The following is a 25,055-nucleotide window of genomic DNA, read 5'->3' on the forward strand; positions in this document are numbered from 1 at the left end:
GGAGCTCCCTCTGTCTTCCGGGTCCCGCAGTGTACTATGGGAGTGATGTCATAACGCCTCACTACTGGGGGTAACTACAGGGGCCTCACTACTGGGGGCAACTACAGGGGCCTCACTACTGGGGGCAACTACAGGCTGCTCACTACTGGGGGCAACTACAGGGGTCTCACTACTGGGGGCAACTACAGGGGTCTCACTACTGGGGCAACTACAGGGGCCTCACTACTGGGGGCAACTACAGGGGCCTCACTACTGGGGGCAACTACAGGGGGCAACTACTGGGGGTTCACTACTGGGGGCAACTACAGGGGCCTCACTACTGGGGGCAACTACAGGGGCCTCACTACTGGGGGCAACTACAGGGGCCTCACTACTGGGGGCAACTACAGGGGCCTCACTACTGGGGGCAACTACAGGGGCCTCACTACTGGGGGCAACTACAGGGGCCTCACTACTGGGGGCAACTACAGGGGCCTCACTACTGGGGGCAACTACAGGGGCCTCACTACTGGGGGCAACTACAGGGGCCTCACTACTGGGGGCAACTACAGGGGCCTCACTACTGGGGGCAACTACAGGGGCCTCACTACTGGGGGCAACTACAGGGGCCTCACTACTGGGGGCAACTACAGGGGCCTCACTACTGGGGGCAACTACAGGGGCCTCACTACTGGGGGCAACTACAGGGGCCTCACTACTGGGGGCAACTACCAGGGGCTCACTACTGGGGGCAACTACCAGGGGCTCACTACTGGAGGTACTGCATAGGGGGACCATTACTGGGGAGCACTACATAGGCGGGCACTGCATAGGGGCACCATTACTGGGGGCATTATATAAAAGGAAATGCATGAGGGGGGGCGGCGGCAGCTGGGGCTGGCATAGGTGCTGGGGTGGTACATTTTCGTTTGGGGGAGCACCAACATTTATCTTGCCTCCGGGCACCTGGGATGAAGTTACGCCACTGCCAACAGGTTTCGGTATCCTAACCCTGTCTGGGTGCCAGCATTGGGATTCTGGCCACTGGAATCTCAAGCTCCAGCATCCTGTACCCAACCTGTTTTTAATTGTCACTGTTGTAGTTGCTCTTTGTTGTTAAAGTGTGCGGTTTTCCTGAATCTTGTTTTTCAATAAACCACGTTATTTTACAAAGTTTTACATGTAATGATCACAATAAAGTTTATCCTACATTAATCCCTGTAAGCTGATGCTTAAAAAGAGAACCATATTCTGCAACAGGTCAATAAGTCCAGGCACAACACAACAGAAGAATACAAGCAATTTTTCAGTAATATCTGACAATAGCAAGTAACTCAACACTGTATTTCAAAGGAGTAAAGAAGGAAAAATACAATCTTAAAGATATGTTATGATCGTACACTAAAAGTGGATAATTTGAAGAGAGCAATAATCAGCTGTGAAAATGTAAGGTTGCGATGCTGTTATGCAGATATGACTTGTAGAAGGTTATTACTACAAAAAGACTAGGGGGTAAATGAACTAAAGTGAGAGTTTTTAAAATGAGTTTTACAAGAGATGTTGCCCATGGCAACCAATCAGATTCTACTTAACATTTAACTAGCACCTTCTAGAAGATAATAGCTAGAATCTGATTGGTTGCTATGGGCAACATCTCTTCTAAAACTCACTTCTAAAAACTCTCACTTTAGTAAATTTATCCCTAGAAGTTAATTACCTGGAGCTGGATAAGAAAGTCAAACATACACAAAATGGAATACTAGTGACAATTGCACAACTCTTAGGACATAAATTGTAGTCACATGGTGGCCACACTTCCATGCTGTCACTGACACAGACAGTGCACTGGAAAACAAGACATGAAGAAATAACACTAGAATTTGTGAAAACCAGGCTTATAGTTGAACACAAGCATAGAAAGGAGCTCAAACATGACAACATGTAAAATAACACCAGAATGGTTCCTAAAGTCTTTACTATAAAGTAGGGATGTGCAGGCTCGGATTAGTTCAAATTTTCCCGCCAAGTTCTGATTTTTCCCGCCAAAAATATCGGCACTCAGAAAGAGGCAAAACATCATCTTTCATGGACTTTTGTCCAGGAATGATGATGTTTGTCCATGAAAGATGACATTTTGCCTCTTTTTGAGTCCCGTTTTTATTGGCCAGAAAAATCCGAAATGGCGGGAAAATTCAAACTAATCCGAGCCTGCACATCCCTACTATAAAGTCACACAATAAGGAATCACATTCATTGATGCATGAACAAATCAGTGGAACTGCGCTTTTAAAGCAACAGAAAATCCTATGTTCCATTTCTGGTGCAAAAATTTGGGAGCAACAAGTCAGATGATAGAAACTTCTTCACAGTAATTGACCTGTATCACCAAGAGATGATCTAGCTTGCGAATGGAAGTAGAATCATTGCTGAAGGAATTGGGTATACAGGCTACCCGCGTGCTCCAATACATAGAGGAACAATCTGGCAATACCTGTCAAGGATGTGCCCTTAAATCTACAAGATGCCAAGTATAGTATTCTGCATGGAGGAAAAGTGACAGCTAGAAGCCAAAGCAGATTAACACCTGTATTGAGTCAACACTCCAAAGGAACAGGTGAGTTTAAACCAAACTTACCTACCATCCCGAAATGGTCGGGAGCCTCCCGAAAATCGGGTGGTGCTCCCGACCACCTGGAAGACTAGGCAAGTCTCCCGGAATTGGCCCACACCACCCCGTTGCTGCCTGCACTTCCACCGTGACTGCCAACTTACTGTGGAAAAGTGGGTAGTCCGGGGAGCCGATGACATGATTCGCACTGAATCGCGTCATCGTAACCTTGCCGCCCGCTTTACAGTGCCTGTATTATTGGCTCTGTACAGCGGGAGGCCACAATGAAGTGATTGAACCACCACGCCCCTCGCACCGCCCATCTGCTGTGACGGGAGACCCGACCTGGCTGCTCCTTCCTTGGGGGGGAAGCCTAAAAGTCGGTAAGTATGGTTTAAAGTCACACGTAGACACAATAATTGCATTCATATGTGGCACAGATGTCTGAAGCATAGACATCCGGAAACCATATAGGAACTGTACAAGCGGTGACTGGCAAAGGATCTTATATTATCAGCTTGTCCAGCAATTACGTGGTGCAGTTGTTGCATAAAAGTTAAGTGACAAGAGAAACAATTTTTTAAATAAAAGAGAGTGGAGTCTCAAGATGACATGATTTCATACACAATGCTATATAAAACTACCCACACTATGAGACAACAATTACATAATCAGAAAACTATACACCATTTACAATCACTTATCTAATGCAGAACAAAGATGTTTTTGAAAATGTCAGAACTATAGGTCTGATTCATACTTGCCTACTTTTGAAAAAACATTTCAGGGAGATTGTGAAAACAACACGTATGAGGGCGTATTACAGTGGTCGTGTACTGCTACATCTGAGAGGCATCATAAAATTGACTTACATCCAATTGTAAGCCAGCCGAAAAAGCAGTTAGTAAGATCTATTTGTTGATGAAAACACACGGGTTCTTTTCAGAAAATGCATAGGGACCATTGTGCCTTATAACCAATGCAGGGAAATGATAATTATGATCCCATTTGAATGTATATCTCTGTTTTTTTTTAATATAACAGCTTCATAATGGGGGTAAGGTATAATCAGGGAGATAGCTTGACTCTTTCCGGGAGAGAGGGAGATTACTACTATTTCAGTAAGTCTCCCTGACAGTGAGGGAGAGTTGGCAAGTATGGTCTGGTTGTGAGTTGGGAGCAAAGCAAATAACTTTGCACGTTGGCAAAACCATGCTACACTGCAGGTGGGGCAGATGTAAAATGTGCAGAGAGATTTAGATGTCAGTAGAACATGTGTAAACTGAAATCTAAATTGCAAAGTAACAATTAAGCTGGCCAGCATTTGTGGGCTACATGCAAAAGTAGTCAGAAATTACCCTGCATGCAAAAATAATAAATGTATTTGCATCCCTTGCATTGCAAAATGGTTTGTTCCAGGTGCATGGTTACATGCTTTTTTTGATTTGTCCCCAACTCAGAATCAGTAACAAGACAAGTAACAAGGTTGAGCAAGATTCACTCAGCTTTTGAAGTAAAAGTGGAGGTAAATTTACATTACATAAAATAGAGAATTTCTCAAGACAACATAGCATAGAGCATCAAAAGACAGTTTAACATACTATACACTATACCAGATGAAGTAGCTGAAAGGAAGAACCCAGACCAAAATGATCTTTTGCATACTAATAAACTCCAGATGGGATGTAGTCTGGAACCCGACGGTCTAAGTGCCGACCGCCGGCTTCCAGACTGCTTTATCCCGACTAGGGACGAATGACAGGCGTCTAAATGTAGATGCCTGTAATTTGCCCGACGTCGGGAGACCGGTGCCCGGCATCCCGATTGAGCGGATGCCGGGCGCCGCAGCGCACAGCCGCGCGGGGGGGAGGGTTAGGTTTAGGGCTCACGGGGGGGGGACTTAGGGTTAGGCACCCCCCGGGGAGGTTAGGGTTAGGCTAGGGGTAGGGAGGGTTAGGGTTAGGCACCCCCAGATGGAGGTTAGGGTTAGGCACCCCTAAGGAGGGTTAGGGGGGTTAGGTTAGTATATACTTACCTTTAGGACGATCGGGATTTCCTACGCTGTCGGGCAGCCGCTGTCGGGAATTGAACCGCCATGCGACCGGCGGTAATACATATCACACCCCTCCAGATCATCCAAAAAATACTTGTAGATGCAGTGACAGCTAATTACATGCAAAACAGGTTATTCAACAGAATGGTGAATAAATCTACAGTTGAAGTTTAGCATAGTGAGAAACCTAGCGTATAGCAGGTCAGAGTTTTTAGGTGTTTATATTCAGAAAGCTACAAAACTGAGCTGTGGAACTGATTCTTCATGGATATAGTGAGTTCCAAAGAATACAGTACAGAATCTTATACCTAAGAACAGATAAAGTGATTATGACTTTTGTTGGAGCCTTAGAGTATGATGCCATGGCATTACTATACTAAGATACATATGAGAAATCCAACACTAAACAGACCTCTAATACATCTTGTGAACACATGATTGAGATGAGTATAGGGACAGGTACCATGGATGACAGTACAATGTGCCTGATTCGGTTTTGTATGCAAACCTGATCGTTTATAAACAAATCCAATGGTAGGGCATCTGCGTATGCACAGGATCCATTCGGCGCATTTGCAGAGCGGGTCCTGCGTGATCACTCACAGTGCCTCCTGAGTCGCAGTCTGATTGACAGACTGTGGCCATTTGGGGGCGTTGAGAGGGCGGAAGCCGGGTCCATTCCACAGGTCGCTTCTGTTTTGTTGAAGTGCCGAGACCCGGGTCACTTCCTGGCCCCGGCACCTTGAAACCACCGGCCATCCTGCGTAGCCTGACGGTTACTCAGATGGCCGATGTTCACTCTAGTGATCTGATGGCAATGTCCTCAAACGCAGCTGTGGATCTCTGAAGCATGCAGAAGGCGTCTTTCTACTAGAGTCGCCTCCTGCTGCTTCTGCCTATGTTAGCATCGCTGCTGTGTCTGCTAAATCCATCCACATCTGAGTCAGGCCACGAGTCAAGAACAGAGGGCATCATTCAACGAGTGAAGACAAGGGTAAACCACGTGTATGCCTCTCATTGAAAGCTATTGCAATATACTGTATGTTGATCCACATCTTGGGAAAACATATCTCCTGTTTGAGAAAGAGAAGGCAACAAATGGATAAAAGCAGATGGAGAGCTAATAAAGTCCATGCCCAACAACCAAACCTGGATACTCACTGGCCTGCCAGCAGAGAGAAAAGCCATAAGCTGCAAATGGACGTTTTCAGATAAGTTTAATGCAGATGGCAAGGTTAAGCAGTAGAATGCCTCTACCTTGGGAAAGACATCACAACATACTGAGAAAAATGGGTTTAATGGACTCTCAGCTACAGAAGAGTGGTTTTCATTTATGGCAACAGCTACAGGCTGGACATTGCTTGATGAGCAGTATTGGAGATCCAGTAGATGGCGCTGTGCCTTAAACTGTTGATGTTGTCATTTTCTTTGTTATTTTAGTGTACTGTCTTCCAAAATCGTTTACATTATGTAATAAAGTGTTACATTCATTTGTCATTGTAAAGTTTACTGTATTCCTAAATCTTTCCTTGTAAGTCGATGCTTGATCAGAAAACCATATTTAGCAAGAGAACATTCTGCAACAGCTACTTTTTGCAATTATTGTAGAAAATATCTTGTTTGTCAGTAGCTTTTTTATAAAACCGTCAGTAAAAATATTTAAAAACGTTGTCAAAGCTGCACAAGCATCGATCAGAAAAGGTCACTGTCTAATTAGTCCTTACTTCCTGGTGATTAAAAAGGGAAGAACCCTGACCATTAGATGCTGGGTGCAAGGGGACTGATCAAGCACAGCCTGTTTGCGAGGTCAAAAGGTCTAATATGAATAAATAAAATCCCAAAACACAACCTGGACAAATCCTATTGCAAACCCTACATGAAAATCACCATTTACAAGGCTAGCTGTAAGATACTGTATGTACACAAGGTTTAGTTCTTTTTAATTAGACATATATTTAAGCTTGGCGTGTACAGATGTTCCTGCAAAAAAACAATTCAGACCGAAAAGACTAAAAACGTAGCAAGATAAGTGACAACGACTGTTTGGAAATTCACTCAGCCAGTGAGTTAATCACACATGCAAGTCTCTGGGAACTCTGGATTGATCCAGAGGAGCGTAAGGTGTAGCAGTAGCATGTTTCATTGATTGTCAAGAGGAACAAGCTGAGTTGTGTAACCGCATCACATCTGCTGTAACTGTTCCTGGTAGGACATTGGTACTAAAGAGAGACTTTAACAGCCTTTAAATGTCAGAGACATAGCAATCCATCAATACTTGCCTGGGAACTGTGAGACCTCAATCATATAGTCACTTAGCTAATATGTATCATGCAACACTATACATGTCAAATGTCGGCCGCTGGTCTGGCTGCTTTGAAACCCTTGTCTATTTAAATAGATTACGTGCAAATATATAGTGGGGAATGTATCACCATGGGGAAGACGTACAGTATCACACCTGCTAAAGAGGACAAGCGGAGAAGTAGGTGATTTCCTACAGTCTCAGGATCTCAAGGACACGGCTCACCTCAGTTGCCTGACTCCGATTCAAAAAAGACCCGGTGCCGTGTCCTGGCCCACATCCGGCTATACAAGCCTCCAAGTGCCGATCGCTACGCCTCTCGCTCACACATCAGAATCCAGCAAAGTCTGAGCAGGAAGAACGGATCTCATTATATTCCCGGCGGCATTGGAATACGGGACAGGAGCATCAGGTACGCCCTGGGGCATTCTCCAAGAACTTGCCTATGATTTGCACTGCTGGAGCAGAATAAACGGAATGGGGAATAATCCCCTTTATTGTATTCTCCTTATTTTCAGGATTCATCAATAACACTCACTGTCAGTCGCTCCCCGCTGGCCGGGTTGAGCGCAGTACCAGTCGGGTACTAGGGTGCTGCAACCCTCTTCATTCTCCATGCTGCACAGGATTGGAGTCTGCAGGTAACACAATAAGGACTCATTCAGCCTATTAAACATCCAGTGGCTTGTAATACAAGACTATTACTATATACATATTTCTATTTCTCTGAGGAAAGACTTAAAAATTCTGAGCCATATCCTGAGATCATTACTGTAGTCACACATGAACTAATGCCTAGTTGTGTGCATAATTTTTTACAAGTTTATTATTATTAGTATATAACATACAATTTTACTGTGAATTGTGTGTGATTTTCTTTTTTATAAATAAACGTTATGCATTATTAATCTTGATTCATTTGCTTTAGTTTAATAATTGTTAACTTTCAATCTCTGCGACTGCTTTTCTTATATATACCTATTTTCTATGAGTACCTCATTCAGCCGCATTGAGTTTGAAAGGATTCTATAACTCTAAAAAGCGCCTGGGTTCTTTTTTCCTATTTGTCCCCATAGCAACCAATCAGTTTTTAGCTACCATGTATCAAGTACAATTATAGCTAGAAGCTGATTGGTTGCTCTGGGTAACGTCTTCATCTGCCCTCTTTAGGTCTGGAACCTAATGCCTCAGTAGCTTCCTAATAAACACGCTCCTATAGTTTGCGTATAACACTTCCTGTGTGTAGTGTGTGAGCTCTTATATGATCAGTAGGTCAACTCCCCATAGAGAGATGCAATTACAGTATAAGCCAACCATAGAATGAGGAAATGGCCGTGTACAGGAATGAGATGGTGTGATGTCTGATTTTTATAACCAAACTGATTTAAAGTTCTTATCCAGCACCCTGGGCTACAATTTTTGAACATTTTGTATAATTTTTGTTGGGGGTTCTCTAATGTGTCCCAATTTTTTAAATCAGGATTGTTCTGTGGATACGTACATATGTACATGTGTGCACACATGAGGGGTTACTGTCTAAATTGTCAAGTACCTCGCTGAAATACAGTCCCCCAATCTGGCAAAAGCTAACTGTCATAAAAGCAGTAGGGTCAGCTGTGGTACTTAATTGCATTAATCCTCATTCACAAGTGTCACAGGCCTCATTTATCATCTCCTGGCAGCTAGCGACGAAATTACTTTTCTCTCCATTAATTCTTACATTCTCCAGTGTACTAAATAAAATGGGGTCATGCAAACCATATTCATGGAAAATAAGGTGCCCTTAACATTAAATTGGGACAACTTAAATATAAGCTACATTATAAAGATAAGCCATTATCTTTAAGCCATTAGTATGCATACATTTAAATACAACTGCAGTAATAAAGGGCATATGGGAAATTAATTGTACCTTTAGGCGAAGAGGTCAGAAAATAGGATGTGTGATGCCGTTCAGCAACAAAAAGGAACCTGACCAGGTAACAGGATGGTTTGGGTGCATTGGGGCATTGTCTAATTTATCCCTATATTCCCATTAGGAATAATGTGGGGTACCCCTGACATTTTGATTTATGAGGCATGTACAGTAGGTAACATGCATGGTGCAGCTGACTGTGTATATCCTCAAATTCCTCCCCTATTTGTATGATACAGTAGTTATATGATTTCTGACTTGTATGTTTTCTTTTTTTCAATGAAATATCAGAATGTGGAAATATCACTGCATATTATCATGAGTAAAAATACCCCAAACTTTTTACGTAGTCATAAAAAAGCAATGGACAAAAAACTTATTAAGAAATCTAGCATGCATGATAATATGTATATATAATACCGCCAATCTATACAGAACAGTACAGTTCAGTAGGAGACAGTGATCCTGCCACTCAGGGCCAAATTTAGAGGTGGTAGGAAGATGCAGTTCCACTGGCAGCGGTGCCCCTGTAACGTCAGACACGTTGCTCTGATGTCCAATGGTATGGCCAATATTTGGTCAATGGTGCAACTCAGGACCGTTACTAGAGGGGTTAGACAGAGCGAAGGGCTCCGTGGGCACACGGTCGCCGCCTCACGGCCCCTGCTTCTGGCTGCAGGGTGCCTGGAATGGCACCCTGCAGCCCAGGGCCAGTGCAAGGTTTCTAGCTGCCCTAGCCAAAGATATGTAAATACTGCCCTTGCTCCCCCCAATACCCTCCACCCAGTTCCCCACATACACACCCACCCCAATCCCCCAGTCGTACACATTCACAAGTCAGACTTGCGGCTGTGTAAAGATATGCCATGAGAAAAGACAAACATGCAACTCTACCAACCCTAATTCCCAGTATTGGAGTTTCTTCAGGTTGTACAAGCATAACACAATCCTGACACATATACACAGAGTTACATAGACACACATAAACAGTTACATAGACACACATAAACAGTTACACAGACACACATAAACAGTTACACAGACACACATAAACAGTTACATAGACACACATAAACAGTTACACAGACACTCATAAACAGTTACATAGACACATTCTAAACGGACAGATAGTAGACGCCCATTACTTAAGACGCTCAAAAAAACAATTGAACTCCCTCCAGACAGTTACATAGACACATCTAGAGAGACACATATATACACAGATACAGTTAAACAGACTCAGGGCGTGATTCAGCAATGACCGTTATTTTGCTTATACGCACGCAACTCAGTTGCTAATATCAGATATGATATGTAAATGTTTGCATTCGCATTGCAAACACAGCCTGACATAAGGACGTCCTCTTCCCCTTACTCACATCCGTATACTTTGGCAACATAGCGAAACAGTCAGTAACATCGAGCACCATCGGACCCATTCGCACAGTTAAGGCAGATCAGACCTCACTCAGGAATTGCTCATTTTAGCGCACGCTATGAGGCCTCAGGCTGCATATGGTATCGCAGTGGCTAATTTATGCATGGCCATGCAACGGCGTTCCAACACACTGTCACGCCTGCGTTTCGCCCGACCACTCCCGTCATCACCCACAATCGGCACTTCCAGTCAATCACTCTGCCATGGGTCTGCGTAACCTCAGTGATCGAAGTCCCGATCGCAGTGGCTAGTTCGCACACGCACGCTGTGATGCATAGGCATGAGCAGAATGCAAAAATCGGACGATTGCGTGCGTATAAGCAACTGCAATCCTTGCTGAATCAGGCCCACAGACTGGGGCAATACAATATAATTTAATGTCCTTCATACCTTACCTATTGGGAGTTGTCACTGATAATGGACTGTTACAGCTCCATCCCTCCTATCTCCTATGTTACATTGCAGGAGTCAGTGTTGTATGTTCTGCTGGGTAACCCCTGCTGGGGCACTGCCTCATCATTCTACTCGTCCTTCTGCTTACAAGGCAGTTTAGCCGAAATAATGACTGAGTGGGGGTCCTTGAGGGAGAGTGGCCTGGTAGGTACATATGCCCCCAGAGCCCCCCTTCTGAGACCTATCACTCTTAGCAGCAGTTGCCAGCTCCTCATCTAAGAAGGGGAACTCCTGTATGGCTGGGAGGGAAGGGGAGGCAGGAGCGGAGACGGATGGTACTCAGGAGAAACTGCAGTGCTGCACTGGGGCTGTACAGCACACATGTAATAAGTAAGGGCCAGGGAGCATAGAGCAGAGAAAAGTGTTTAGATAGTGCCAGCTGCATCTAATAAGACTTGCAGTTGTCGCAAACAATGTCACTCTAGAAGAAGGGTGTCTCTTTCAGAGTCATCCTTTACTTTTGTGGTAGGCGGCCTCAGTGGCGCCCCCTAGTGGCCGGCGCCCTAGACAGCTGCCTAATGGTAGCGCCGGACTTGCTGCAGCCAGTATTTCTGTGGCTGTGCTGACTGTAGCATTTTTTGGATTCCACAGGCAGGTACCATGCCATAACAGTTCCATGTGACGGTGGGCAGCACAGGCAGCTCAGAGCCCTTGTTACGGTTATGGTGCAACTATATGTGCAGCATATTACAGCAACACCAGGTGGGTGTCTCAGTAGACTGCCCATCGGCTGTGGCATTAGCATAAAGTCGCAGCCGCTACTGCATTATTGTTCACCTCTGAATCAGACCCTCAGGGGTATATTTACTAAAGTGCGGATTTTTAGAAGAGGAGATGTTGCCCATAGCAACCACTCAGATTCTACTTAACACTTATCTAGCACCTTCTAGAAGATAATAGCTAGAATTTGATTGAGCATTGCTTCGCTGTGGGGACAGCTCCTCCAAATAGCAGCTGTTCCCGTAATCAGTAACACAGCAGTGATACTTACTGGTGTCCGGGTCTTCCCAGCAGGGGCGCCAAGAGGGGGGTGGGGGGAATCGGTTACTAATAATTACCCGGGCCAGGGTCCGCCGCCACCCCCTCTCTCTCTTGTCAGCAGCCTCTCTCCCCAGGCAGCACACCCAGCAGTCTCCTCTGAATGTCGTGATGGGGGGGCGATCGTGCCTAATCACGCTCCCCCCACCCTGTTCAGCACACATCCCGGCACTGCAAAATCTTTTTTTTTTTCTAAGTGGGGCATGGCCAAGCCTCCCGCAATTAGGCCACACCAAACGAAAAGTACCGGGGCCTGGACCAGCACTCTGCGGCCCTGCTTCCCAGTGTGCATGCACACGCCCGTAGGTCACTCACTGTGAAAGATCTGCTTGGATCCCTTTTCGCAAACTCCAGACCTCCTTCCCATAGAAAGGAGCGTAGCGCTGTGAGTCAGTGTCAACTTTGGTACCTGCAGGCAAACTCCGAAAAATTTCTGTTTTCAGGGCTTGCTGAATACTAGACGGCCCTATTGGGTCCCTAATTATTATTGGGCCCATTACTGAAAACTTGCAGAAAGCTTGCATTTCCGCATGTGTAACGGGCCCATATAGTGCTAATTAATAGTTCCCTAAATCACAAATTTCACTGCAGAATAATGAATGGGCAAATGTGGGTTTGTTTCATTATTTTGGAGACAATCGTTTTACTTGTGTCATATGAAAAAAAACATATTTATTTGGAACATTGAGTATAATGATATTATTCCTCAATAATATTGATATAAAACAAATGATGTAACTCTGTCTTACAAATGAGCATGGAATTGCCTTATGCTTGGTTGCTTAGGGTTGGATCAATAACGTACCACTGGGACAGAAATGGGCCTTGTATTGAACTGACTGCAAATTTCTGGCGATCAGAAAAATCACCTAACAATTTCCACCGTAACCTGCAGGCATATTAAATAAGCCCCTTAGAGAGAGAAATCAATGTGCGAATGAGCTGAAAAATTAACAAGTTTAGCACTACAAAAATACATTATTTCCGTACCTGACTTGACTTCATTACCAGCGTATCAGACTGAGCCTGCACCAAGGGCCTGATTCAGCAAGGAACGCACAGGAGAGAACACACGCACTTGCTGATGTTTGCATACTGCGCATGCATACGTAAACTACACGCAACGTGCACGCAGCCCCCTTCCGATATTGATTGACAGGAAATACTGTTTGTGGGTGGTGACTGCGGGGTGGTCGGGCGAATGCAGGCGTGCCTGTGCATTGGGACGCCATTTTAAGGGCGTCCTTAAATAAGCCAGTGTGGCGACGGACGCTGTGATGAGACTCCGTGCACACAGGAAGTTGCCAAGATCCTATGCAAGGTCTGGTCAGCCACTATTATGCAAATGTGGTCAATGGTTCTCAATGTTACCAATGTTTACGCTATCTTGCGTACTCTTCAGGCTTTGAGTAAAGGAATATGGGCCGTTTAACATGGGACTGGGCGTCTGCATCGTGTGCTGCGGTCTCTGTACGTATGCATTGATTGGCATATTGTCGCAGCAGCTCGGCGCATGCGTTGGCTAGCGTGCGTTCTCGGCTTATGCACAATGCTTGTAATAAGCAGGGACATTAATTCAGGCTAGACAGGGGAGGCAGAGCCTCCCCTGTCATACTCCTGAGATTTGATATAAAATTTTTTAGAATATTACAAAGAAGATATTTATAACTTATCTTCTTTGTTTATTGTAATCATTTTTATAGGTAACACTCACCAGCTTTGTGGAGCTCCCTGGGACTGCAGGGAGATGAAAGATAAGGCAGCAACAGCTCAGCTTCGCTCCTGTATAGTCAGATACTACTTGTAGAGCTGGGGGTGGAGCCACACCACAGGCAGTAAGCTGCACAGAAAGAGAACTTATAGAGGCATGCCTCTGAGTATGGGGGGGCATGCTTTGAGCACTGATGAACACCTTGGATGTGTCATGTGACCACGAAGTGCACTGCAGTGTTTAGAGATCGGAGCTAAGCAGCAAGAGAAGACACAGTGATGTAGGTAGGAGAATCAATGGACACTGAAGCTTAGTGTAGTGAGGGGAGAGATACAGTAAGTAGGGGGGGAGACAGGCTTCTAGCACTTAGACACATCTCCATGTGTGCCTCCCCAGCCACTGACCTCACTGTACGTCACTGGTAATAAGAGCTGGAATGATAAAATAATAAAGAGTTACAGTTTGAAAAACTACACATGAAAGTTTCCCTTGTTGCTAATTCGCAATAGTGAGAACCTTTTGTGATAAGAAAGTGGTGATAAGAAATAAATTGATAGCAGAGGTGAAGGAAACAGAGTCAGGATATATACATATGGTAGGCACAGAGGCAGAACAGCCGTCAAGGTTGATGCTAGAACCAAGTTGGCAGAAGGACCTCTGACATCACAATTATGTGACCTTCCCGAAGAGTGGCGAGCGATGCGTGACTTCAATGGTACACTTTGGTCCCCATGTTCTGAGCCTTGCTTCTCCTTCTTTTGTCGCAAGTCACATGGTTGTGACGTCAGACGTCCTGCAGCCCACTTAATGTAAGACCTAACCCTACCGTCAGTGCAGGGGATGTGGTCGCTGTGGGGCCCAGAGATGAGGGGAGTCCAATACCCGCCTCAGCCATCACATGCAAACTGAAATGCATTATGGGAAGAAGAACTGCAAAAAAAAGTGTTCAATGCAAGAAAGTGATGTCAAACAGGGGTATTTCTTAATTAATGTTCTGTTGGAAAAGAGACTTAATTGTCCTTCGTGCACATTGTAAATCAATATATATTTACAGTAAAAAACATGGGTGCTACCTGACAGGGCTGTTAACTAGAGGTGTGTGAGAACAGTGCCATCACACAGAGGCCCTGATTCAGAGCTGGAGCTCTGACAGAGCGCTCGCTCTGAATCAGGGCTGGCCTTCTGTTTTTTATAGAGCGGCCTCCTGGCCGCTCGCATAGCTGCGGTTGGCCACCCAAAGCTATAGCCAGCGGCCAGGAAGATGGTCGCAATGGTCAAGACCATCACGACCATCGGGCTTGCGACGAGATCCTTGTGGTAGGGTCTCGTTGCTGCAAGCCCTAGAGTGCTTTCGGCTCTAACAAAGATGTCAGTGGGGCCGGCCCCAGACGGTAGGCGTTCCCATGGGAACGCCTCCATCTTGGCAGCCATGCCCCCGGCACGCCCACCAAAGGGGGCGTGCTGTCACTCAACATCGACAGCATGCCCCCTTTGGTAAGAGACCCGCAGCGACGGTATGCCCGTCGTGTGCACTGGGCCACCATCGACCCGCTTGCGAGCGCTCGCGAGCGGGTCTGAATCAGGCCCAGAGTGCTGGGCTTTGTGGGCGCACCATTATTGCTCCACAGTCCTTGCTTCTGGCTAGCAAGGTGCCTGGGACGGAAGCCTGCAGCCAGTATTGCTGCGGAATTACCGCCCACAGACCTCAGCTGTCTGTACAGCCGCACTGAGCGTCCTAAGGAAAAGCTGTTCTGCAGGTAAATTTGAAGAGAAGATGGTATTGTGCACAACAACCAATCAGATGTTTTCTAAACAGCAAAATAAAAATAACCTCCTCCTCTTCCTCCTCCTCGCCACAACAACACAGTGGAGAACATAGAACATAGAAAACAGGAACATATAAGGTATACAAAACAATTGTAGGTGTGAAAACAAAAGGTAGAAACAGACTATAATTCTGCAGACGTTTCATTAATGTCTACTATTATATTTACCTTGCTTATAATCAGACATATGAGCCTGTTAAACCATATCATCAGGAATGTGCTCTCCCTAAGGCACCTATGTAAGAATGGGAAAAATGATCTTTCAGAGTCAAAAACAACTGTAGGACTTCTCCGTATGTTACAAGCACCCCGACTGACAATAGCTATGGCTGGGTATCTCTGATGAAGGCTTCTCCATGTAAATCCTATTTGAAATTGACAGCCATGGTTCATGTACTGCTGGCTGTCCATCATCACCATCCTTAGCAGAAGCAAAGGTGGGGAAAAATATTATATAAATAAAATAAAGCATTTTATCCTGATTAATATATATATATATTTTATATATATACTTATACAGTACTATGCAAAAGTTTTAGGCAGGTGTAGGAAAAAATGCTGCAAAGTAAGAATGCTTTAATAATAGAAGTGTTAATAGTTTATTTTTATCAATTAACAAAATGCAAAGTCAATAAACAGAAGATAAATCTAATTCAAATCAATATTTAGTGTGACCAGCCTTTGCCTTCATAACAGCATCAATTCTTCTAGGTACACTAGCACACAGTTTTTGAAGGAACTCGGCAGGGAGGTTGTTCCAAACATCTTGGAGAACTAACCACAGATCTTCTGTGCATGTAGGCTTGCTCAAATCCTTCTGTCTCTTCATGTAATCCCAGACAGACTCGATGATGTTGAGATCAGGCACCTGTGGGGGCCATATCATCCCTTCCAGGACTCTTTGTTCTTCTTTACACTGAAGATAGTTCTTAATGACATTGGCTGTATGTTTGGGGTCATTGTCCTGCTGCAGAATAAATTTGGAGCCAATCAGACGCCTCCCTGATGATATTACATGATGGATAAGTACCTGCCTGTATTTCTCAGCATTGAGGACACCATTAATCCTGACCAAATCCGCTACTCCATGTGCTGAAATGCAGCCCCAAACTTGCAAGGAACTTCCGACCATACTTCACTGTTGCCTGCAGACACTCATTATTTTTAACGCACTCCAGCCCTTCAGCAAACAAACTGTTGGCTGTTAAAACCAAATATTAAAATGTTGACTCATCAGTCCAGAGCACCTTCTGCACCACATTTCCTATGTTTCGTGCATAGTTGAGTCGCTTGGCCTTGTAATGGCTTTTTCGTCACAATTCTTCCGTGAAGACCACTTCTGGACAGACTTCTCTTGAACAGTAGATGGGTGTAACAGGGTCCCACTGGTCGAACTGGCTCAGAACTGGCGTGTCGGGGCTGGTGTTGCTGGCATAGGGCTACGGTGTACAGGTCCTGGTGGAGAAAGTGGCCGAGATTGGAGCTTTGCCAGTGTTGGGTGCAGTATATATCATGTGGTATCCAGCCCACAGTGTTGTCTAATTCCTCCTTTGTTCTTTCTATACTTATATATATAATATATATATATATATATATATATATATAGTATATATATATATATATACACACACACAAATATGTGACCTGGCACTCAAGACCCACCTCGAGGTAACTGGCTCCGGTGCCTTCCCAGGAGGACATCACCCCCAACAGATATACAACCTACAACAGGCGGCACTCGGAGACTTTGGAAACAATAAAAAAGACTGTGCTTTTAAAGCACAGTCTTTTTTTTATTGATTCCAAAGTCTCTGAGTGCCGCCTGTTGTAGGTTGTGTATATATATTTGCACAAAGTTCACTGTTTAAAAACCTATCACTTAATAGCAGATTACCACTACTATTCTTACATCTCTTGTACTAAGTTGACACCTATAACCGGATGGGAAAGTGCATTTAACTAATAGTACTGTTTTATTACTAGTACCTTAACCGCTGTATAGATTAAACATCAGGGGCACTGATTAATCTTCTATTTTCAATATATATATATATATATATTTTTTTTTTTTTTTTTTTTTTTTTTTTACTGCATATGCATGCTAGACCACTGCATTGTCTAACCAGAAAGGAATGAGAATGTGCCCTGATTAATATGGTAGCTTTAGGGTTTGTGATTTTGCAGTGTTAAAGATATAATTATTTTGTATGCAATATGGGAGATTACTCATGTACAACAACAGTATAGTCCTAGTAATGACTGCAAACTCCAGAACACTGAACCTTAACCCTAAGGGAGTTTATCAAATATAACAGCTTGGTACAGATTCACGGCCTGCTGTTTTATTAAAAAATTCCTGATGAGGTCAGAGGACAAGCTCGAGTGTGTATATATGTTACTAGAGGATTAATAAAAGTTTTGTTGACAGAGAGTAAAATAGTTTCCCGGTGAGAAGTCATAAGGTAAAATGATTAGGGGGTGTGCACCGGCCACTTTTCGTGTTTTGTGTTTTGGTTTTGGATCTGGATCTTTCTTCGTTGTTTTGGATCTGGATTGGTTTTGCCAAAACCACCCTTCCGTGTTTTGGTGTTCTGGGTTTTGTGTTTTGGATCTGTATTTTTTTTAAAAAAGCATAAAAACAGCTAAAATCACAGAATTTGTTGGTTCTCTGCTCCTATGCTATTATTAACCTCAATAACCTTAATTTCCACTCATTTCCAGTCTATTCTGAACACCTCACACCTCACAATAGTGTTTTCATGTCCAAATGGTTGCACCGAGGTAGCTGGATGACTATGCTAAGCGACACGAGTGGGCGGCACAAACACGTGACCCATCTAGGAGTGACACTGCAGTGGCAGACAGGATGGCAGTTAGAAAAACTAGGCCCCAAACTGTACATAATGCAAAGAAAAAAAAGAAGTGCAAGATGGAATTGTCCTTGGGCCCTCCCACCCACCCTTATGTTGTATAAACAGGACATGCACACTTTAACAAATCAATCATTTCAGCGCCAGGGTCTGCCACACAACTGTGGCTGAAATGATTGGTTCGTTTGGGCCCCCACAAAACAAGCTGGCAATTAATGTGTCCCTGCACAAACTGGCTCTACGGAGGCAAGATGTCATCCTCATCCTCCTCATCCACCGATTCCTCACCCTCTTCAGTGTGTACATCCTCATCCTCACAGAGTATTAATTCGTCCCTGCTGGAACCACAGGTCCCTCTGTACGTTCTGGAGGCTGGTCTCCCTGGAAGAGTTGATAATTCATTTTATGAACATCATCTTCTCCACATTTTGTGGAAGCAACCTCCTACGCCTTTCGCTGACAAGGTTCCCGGCTGCACTAAACACTCTTTCGGAGTACACACTGGAGGGGGGGCAACTCAGGTAAAATAGAGCCAGTTTGTACAGGGACCTCCAAATTGCTTCTTTTTCCTGCCAGTACAGGTACGGACTGTCTGACATGCCTACTTGGATGCTGTCACCGATGTAATCCTTTAACAGACAGACGCACGCTTGTCGCTGCTGCTTTGAGGATTCAAGTGCGGCTACAGCCCACACAATTCACAAAGACAGAAAAAAAAAAAGAATATTTTTATTGTTTGTGGAGCACACTTTGAGGGTTACACCACCCTTTAACAGACAGACGCACGCTTGTCGCTGCTGCTTTGAGGATGCAAGTGCGGCTACAGCCCACACAATTCACAAAGACAGAAAAAAGAAGAAGAATATTTTAATTGTTTGTGTAGAACACTTTGAGGTGTCACCACCCTTTAACAGACAGACGCACGCTTGTCGCTGCTGCTTTAAGGATGCAGGTGCGGCTACAGCCCACACATTTCACAAAGACCGAAAAAAAAAGAACAATATTTTAATTGTTTGTGTAGAACACTTTGAGGGTGTCACCACCCTTTAACAGACAGACGCACGCTTGTCGCTGCTGCTTTAAGGATGCAGGTGCGGCTATAGCCCACACAATTCACATAGACAGAAAAAAGAAGAAGAATATTTTTATTGTTTGTGTAGCACACTTTGAGGGTGTCACCACCCTTTAACAGACAGACGCACGCTTGTCGCTGCTGCTTTAAGGATGCAGGTGCGGCTACATCGCACACAAGTCACAAACACATTAAAAAAATAGTTTTTTATTTTTTGGAGCACTTTGAGAGTTACACCACCCTTTAACAGACAGACGCACGCTTGTCGCTGCTGCTTTAAGGATGCAGGTGCGGCTACAGCCCACACATTTCACAAAGACCAAAAAAAAAAGAACAATATTTTAATTGTTTGTGTAGCACACTTTGAGGGTGTCACCACCCTTTAACAGACAGACGCACGCTTGTCGCTGCTGCTTTGAGGATGCAAGTGTGGCTACATCGCACACAAGTCACAAACACATTAAAAAAATAGTTTTTTATTTTTTGGAACACTTTGAGAGTTACACCACCCTTTAACAGACAGACGCACGCTTGTCGCTGCTGCTTTAAGGATGCAGGTGCGGCTACAGCCCACACATTTCACAAAGACCGAAAAAAAAAGAACAATATTTTAATTGTTTGTGTAGAACACTTTGAGGGTGTCACCACCCTTTAACAGACAGACGCACGCTTGTCGCTGCTGCTTTAAGGATGCAGGTGCGGCTACAGCCCACACAATTCACAAAGACAGAAAAAAAAACAATATTTTAATTGTTTGTGTAGCACACTTTGAGGGTGTCACCACCCTTTAACAGACAGACGCACGCTTGTCGCTGCTGCTTTAAGGATGCAGGTGCGGCTACAGCCCACACAATTCACAAAGACAGAAAAAAGAACAATATTTTAATTGTTTGTGTAGCACACTTTGAGGGTGTCACCACCCTTTAACAGACAGACGCACGCTTGTCGCTGCTGCTTTAAGGATGCAGGTGCGGCTACAGCCCACACATTTCACAAAGACCGAAAAAAAAAGAACAATATTTTAATTGTTTGTGTAGAACACTTTGAGGGTGTCACCACCCTTTAACAGACAGACGCACGCTTGTCGCTGCTGCTTTAAGGATGCAGGTGCGGCTACAGCCCACACATTTCACAAAGACCAAAAAAAAAGAACAATATTTTAATTGTTTGTGTAGCACACTTTGAGGGTGTCACCACCCTTTAACAGACAGACGCACGCTTGTCGCTGCTGCTTTAAGGATGCAGGTGCGGCTACAGCCCACACAATTCACAAAGACAGAAAAAAGAACAATATTTTAATTGTTTGTGTAGCACACTTTGAGGGTGTCACCACCCTTTAACAGACAGACGCACGCTTGTCGCTGCTGCTTTAAGGATGCAGGTGCGGCTACAGCCCACACAATTCACAAAGACAGAAAAAAGAACAATATTTTAATTGTTTGTGTAGCACACTTTGAGGGTGTCACCACCCTTTAACAGACAGACGCACGCTTGTCGCTGCTGCTTTAAGGATGCAGGTGCGGCTACAGCCCACACAATTTACAAAGACAGAAAAAAAAAGAACAATATTTTAATTGTTTGTGTAGCACACTTTGAGGGTGTCACCACCCTTTAACAGACAGACGCACGCTTGTCGCTGCTGCTTTGAGGATGCAGGTGGAATCTAGACGGGATTTGGAACCGAGGACACACTACCTGCATCAATTGTCTAAATCCCACTGCACTAATGTCGGATACCGGACGCACGTCTAACACCAACATAGCAGTCAAGGCCTCAGTTATACGTTTTGCTTCAGGATGACTGCTGTCGTACTTCATCCTCATCGCTAGGGACTGTTGGAGGGTCAATTGTTTAGTAAAAGTAGTGATGTTCCTACTTCCTCTCTGGGATGATGAACAACTCCCAGCAGCAGCAACAGCACTAGGAGGAAGAGGTTCTTGATCTTTCCCTATTTTATTTTTATCGGAGAAAGTTTGGTCCTCCATTTATGTTATATTGATATATATACGTGCGGCTAAAGCGCACACAAACACAGAAAATATTATTTTATTTTTGCTGGAGAGTAGTGCACTTTGTGGGTTACACCACCCTTTAAGAAATGAGCCAGCCGGCTCTTTACTTATGGGACACAGGCGCACGCTTGGCGCTGCTCCTTTGTTGATGCACGTGCAGCCACAGTGCACACAATTCACAAACACAGAAAATAATTTTTTTTTTGGTTTGGACTGGAGTGTACTTTCTGGGGTTACAGCACCCTTAACGGTCAAGCCAGCCGGCCCTTTACTTATGACACAGGCGCACGTTTGGCACTACTTTGTTGATGCACGTGCGGCTACTGCGCACACAATTCACAAACACAGAAAATAATTTTTTTTTAGGTTTGGACTGGAGTGTACTTTCGGGGGTTACAGCACCCTTAACGGTCAAGCCAGCCGGCCCTTTACTTATGACACAGGCGCACGCTTGGCACTACTTTGTTGATGCACGTGCGGCTACTGCGCACACAATTCACAAACACAGAAAATAATTTTTTTTTTGGTTTGGACTGGAGTGTACTTTCGGGGGTTACAGCACCCTTAACGGTCAAGCCAGCCGGCCCTTTACTTATGACATAGGCGTACGTTTGGCACTACTTTGTTGATGCACATGCGGCTACTGCGCACACAATTCACAAACACAGAAAATAATTTTTTTTTTGGTTTGGACTGGAGTGTACTTTGGGGGTTACAGCACCCTTTAACGGTCAAGCCAGCCGGCCCTTTACTTATGACACAGGCGCACGCTTGGCACTACTTTGTTGATGCACGTGCGGCTACTGCGCACACAATTCACAAACACAGAAAATAATTTTTTTTTTGGTTTGGACTGGAGTGTACTTTCGGGGGTTACAGCACCCTTAACGGTCAAGCCAGCCGGCCCTTTACTTATGACACAGGCGCACGCTTGGCACTACTTTGTTGATGCACGTGCGGCTACTGCGCACACAATTCACAAACACAGAAAATAATTTTTTTTTTGGTTTGGACTGGAGTGTACTTTCGGGGGTTACAGCACCCTTAACGGTCAAGCCAGCCGGCCCTTTACTTATGACACAGGCGCACGTTTGGCACTACTTTGTTGATGCACGTGCGGCTACTGCGCACACAATTCACAAACACAGAAAATAATTTTTTTTTTGGTTTGGACTGGAGTGTACTTTGGGGGTTACAGCACCCTTTAACGGTCAAGCCAGCAGGCCCTTTACTTATGACACAGGCGCACGCTTGGCACTACTTTGTTGATGCACGTGCGGCTACTGCGCACACAATTCACAAACACAGAAAATAATTTTTTTTTTGGTTTGGACTGGAGTGTACTTTCGGGGGTTACAGCACCCTTAACGGTCAAGCCAGCCGGCCCTTTACTTATGACACAGGCGCACGCTTGGCACTACTTTGTTGATGCACGTGCGGCTACTGCGCACACAATTCACAAACACAGAAACTATATTATTTTTTTAGCACTTGGGGGGAGCACCCCTGATGGACAGAGCACCCCCTTGACAACACTACAGCACTCCTTTAGGACTGGGACACTGCACAGGACTTTGGAGTGGACACAGCCCCTATGGAGAACTGACTGCACAACACAGTCCAGCCAGCCCCTATGGACTTTGAAGTAGTGGACACAGCCCCTATTAACAACAGCAGCACAGCACAACACAGCCAGCCCCTATGGACTTTGAAGTAGTGGACAACAGCAGCACTACACTACACTACACTACACAGCCCTAACTCCCACCCTCCCTCTTCACTGTCCACAGCCGAGTGAGAAAATGGCGCCGACGCGGGTACCTTATATAGGATCCAAAACCCGCGAGACTCGGAAGGCGGGATGATGACGTTTTGCCTCGATTTCAGATCCGAGTCAGGCGGGAAAAGTCGAGCCTGACTCGGATCGGACTCGGATCGGGGGGGCTCGGGGGGGTTCGGATTTCAGAAATCCGAACCCGCTCACCCCTAAAAATGATATAATGCCGCCAGAGGTATAATCCCTATATAAGGTTCTGTCTTTCTACTGCAATTTGTTTTTTATTGGTTTTCCAAAATAAACATTTCAACCAAGAGACATAATCGGTGCAGTAGCAGAGCACATCGCACCTATACATGAATCTGGGAACGAAAGTGATTTTGCATTGCCAAATTAGTTATCACTTCTTCATTAAATACATTTACAAATCATTTGTTTCTGATTTAAACATAAATGATACAAAAAAATAGTGTCAATGGATTTGTTTATACTGTCAATTTGTTATTATCTATATTTGTTATAACATTATAAAAAAAGAATCACATTTATAAGATTAATAAATTTCAGTTATCAGTAAAGTCTTGTAATTCAGTCTTGTAATTCAGTATGTTAATTGAGCCACTTAATCAGAACCTGGCAAGTTGTGGACCATGATTAATTGTTGTGCTTTGCAAAATACAGTACACACATATATAAGTCTGAGTGATGAAACGTGTCAGCTTGTGGCTTGGTGAACCCAATTTCTAGGAGTGATCTTGTCAGAGCTCCCATGTAACCTTTTTCCAAGTACTATACTGATAATGGAATATTATGAGCAAACTCATTCAATCAATCCACTATACACATTTTATTAATGATTATAGGGGGTAAATTTACTAAAGTGAGAGTTTTTAGAAGTGAGTTTTAGAAGAGATGTTGCCCTTAGCAACCAATCAGATTCTAGCTATTATCTTCTAGAAGGTACTAGTTAAATGTTAAGTAGAATCTGATTGGTTGCTATGGGCAACATCTCTTCTAAAACTCACTTCTAAAAACTCTCACTTTAGTAAATTTACCCCTAGCTGTGCTAATAAAGTATACAGATGTGTCCTCATACACTGTTGCTCAAGGTGCGGCAAATAGCCCCTCTCGGTGCATCAGGTCCCGGGTGAGTCTTTCGTGCTCAAAATGTGCATCTTATTCACATAAATAACACAACTACATTGCTAGCTTGGGATAATCAATTTGATGTGTGTCATTTGTCCATCTGTGTGTGACTGAGGATGGGATGTACTAAGGGAATCGGTATGATGGTTCGATTCCCGGCAGCACTTGTCCGACATTAGCAGAGTTCCCGGCAGCGGAAGCCCGACAGCGCTGGAAATCCGGATCGTGGATAGGTAAGTATTCTCTAACCTAACCTAAGCCCTAACCCTCCTTAGGGGTACCTAACCCTAACCTCCACCCCAAGTGCCTAACCCTAATCCCCCCTCTAAGTGCCTAAACCTAACCCCCCCCCCTTCCCAACTGCCTAACCCTAAGTCCCCCCCCCCGGGGGTGCCTAACCCTAACCCTCCCTCCCCCTAGCCTAACCCTAACCCTCCCAGGGGGTGCCTAACCCTAAGTCCCCCCCGGGTGGCCTAAACCTAACCCTCCTTCCCCGCAGCTGTCCGCTCGCGGCGCCCGGCATCCCTTCTATCGGGATGCCGGGCGCCGGTCTCCCGGCGTCGGGGAAATGCCGGACATCTACATCTAGACGTCCGGCATTTCATCCCTCGCCGGGATATGACAGTCGGGAAGCCGGCTGCCGGTATTAAGGCAGCCGGCTTCCCGATTGTATACCGTACTAAGCATCCCATCCGCAATGCGGTACATCCCGCCTCTTCCGGTACATACCTGTGTTAATTATGCTGATATGTACTTAGAAATGCGATTAAAATCGCAAAGGATAACTCTCCTGATAAGAGCTGTCCTTTGTGATAGCCTCGGATAGAGGGAATCCCGGGATTAACACCCAAAAG

At 44.7% G+C, this 25,055-nt stretch overlaps 1 protein-coding gene across 1 annotated transcript in view; it reads right to left on the reverse strand.

Moving 5' to 3' along the window:
• Positions 1 to 25,055, reverse strand: part of PLXDC2 (plexin domain containing 2) — a 664,573-nt gene that overhangs the window by 562,501 nt on the left and 77,017 nt on the right. The gene's annotated exons all lie outside the window — the stretch shown is intronic.

Source organism: Taudactylus pleione, unplaced genomic scaffold (assembly GCF_031769625.1).
Source record: "Taudactylus pleione unplaced genomic scaffold, aTauple2 ptg000216l, whole genome shotgun sequence".
Classification (NCBI taxonomy): domain Eukaryota; kingdom Metazoa; phylum Chordata; class Amphibia; order Anura; family Myobatrachidae; genus Taudactylus; species Taudactylus pleione.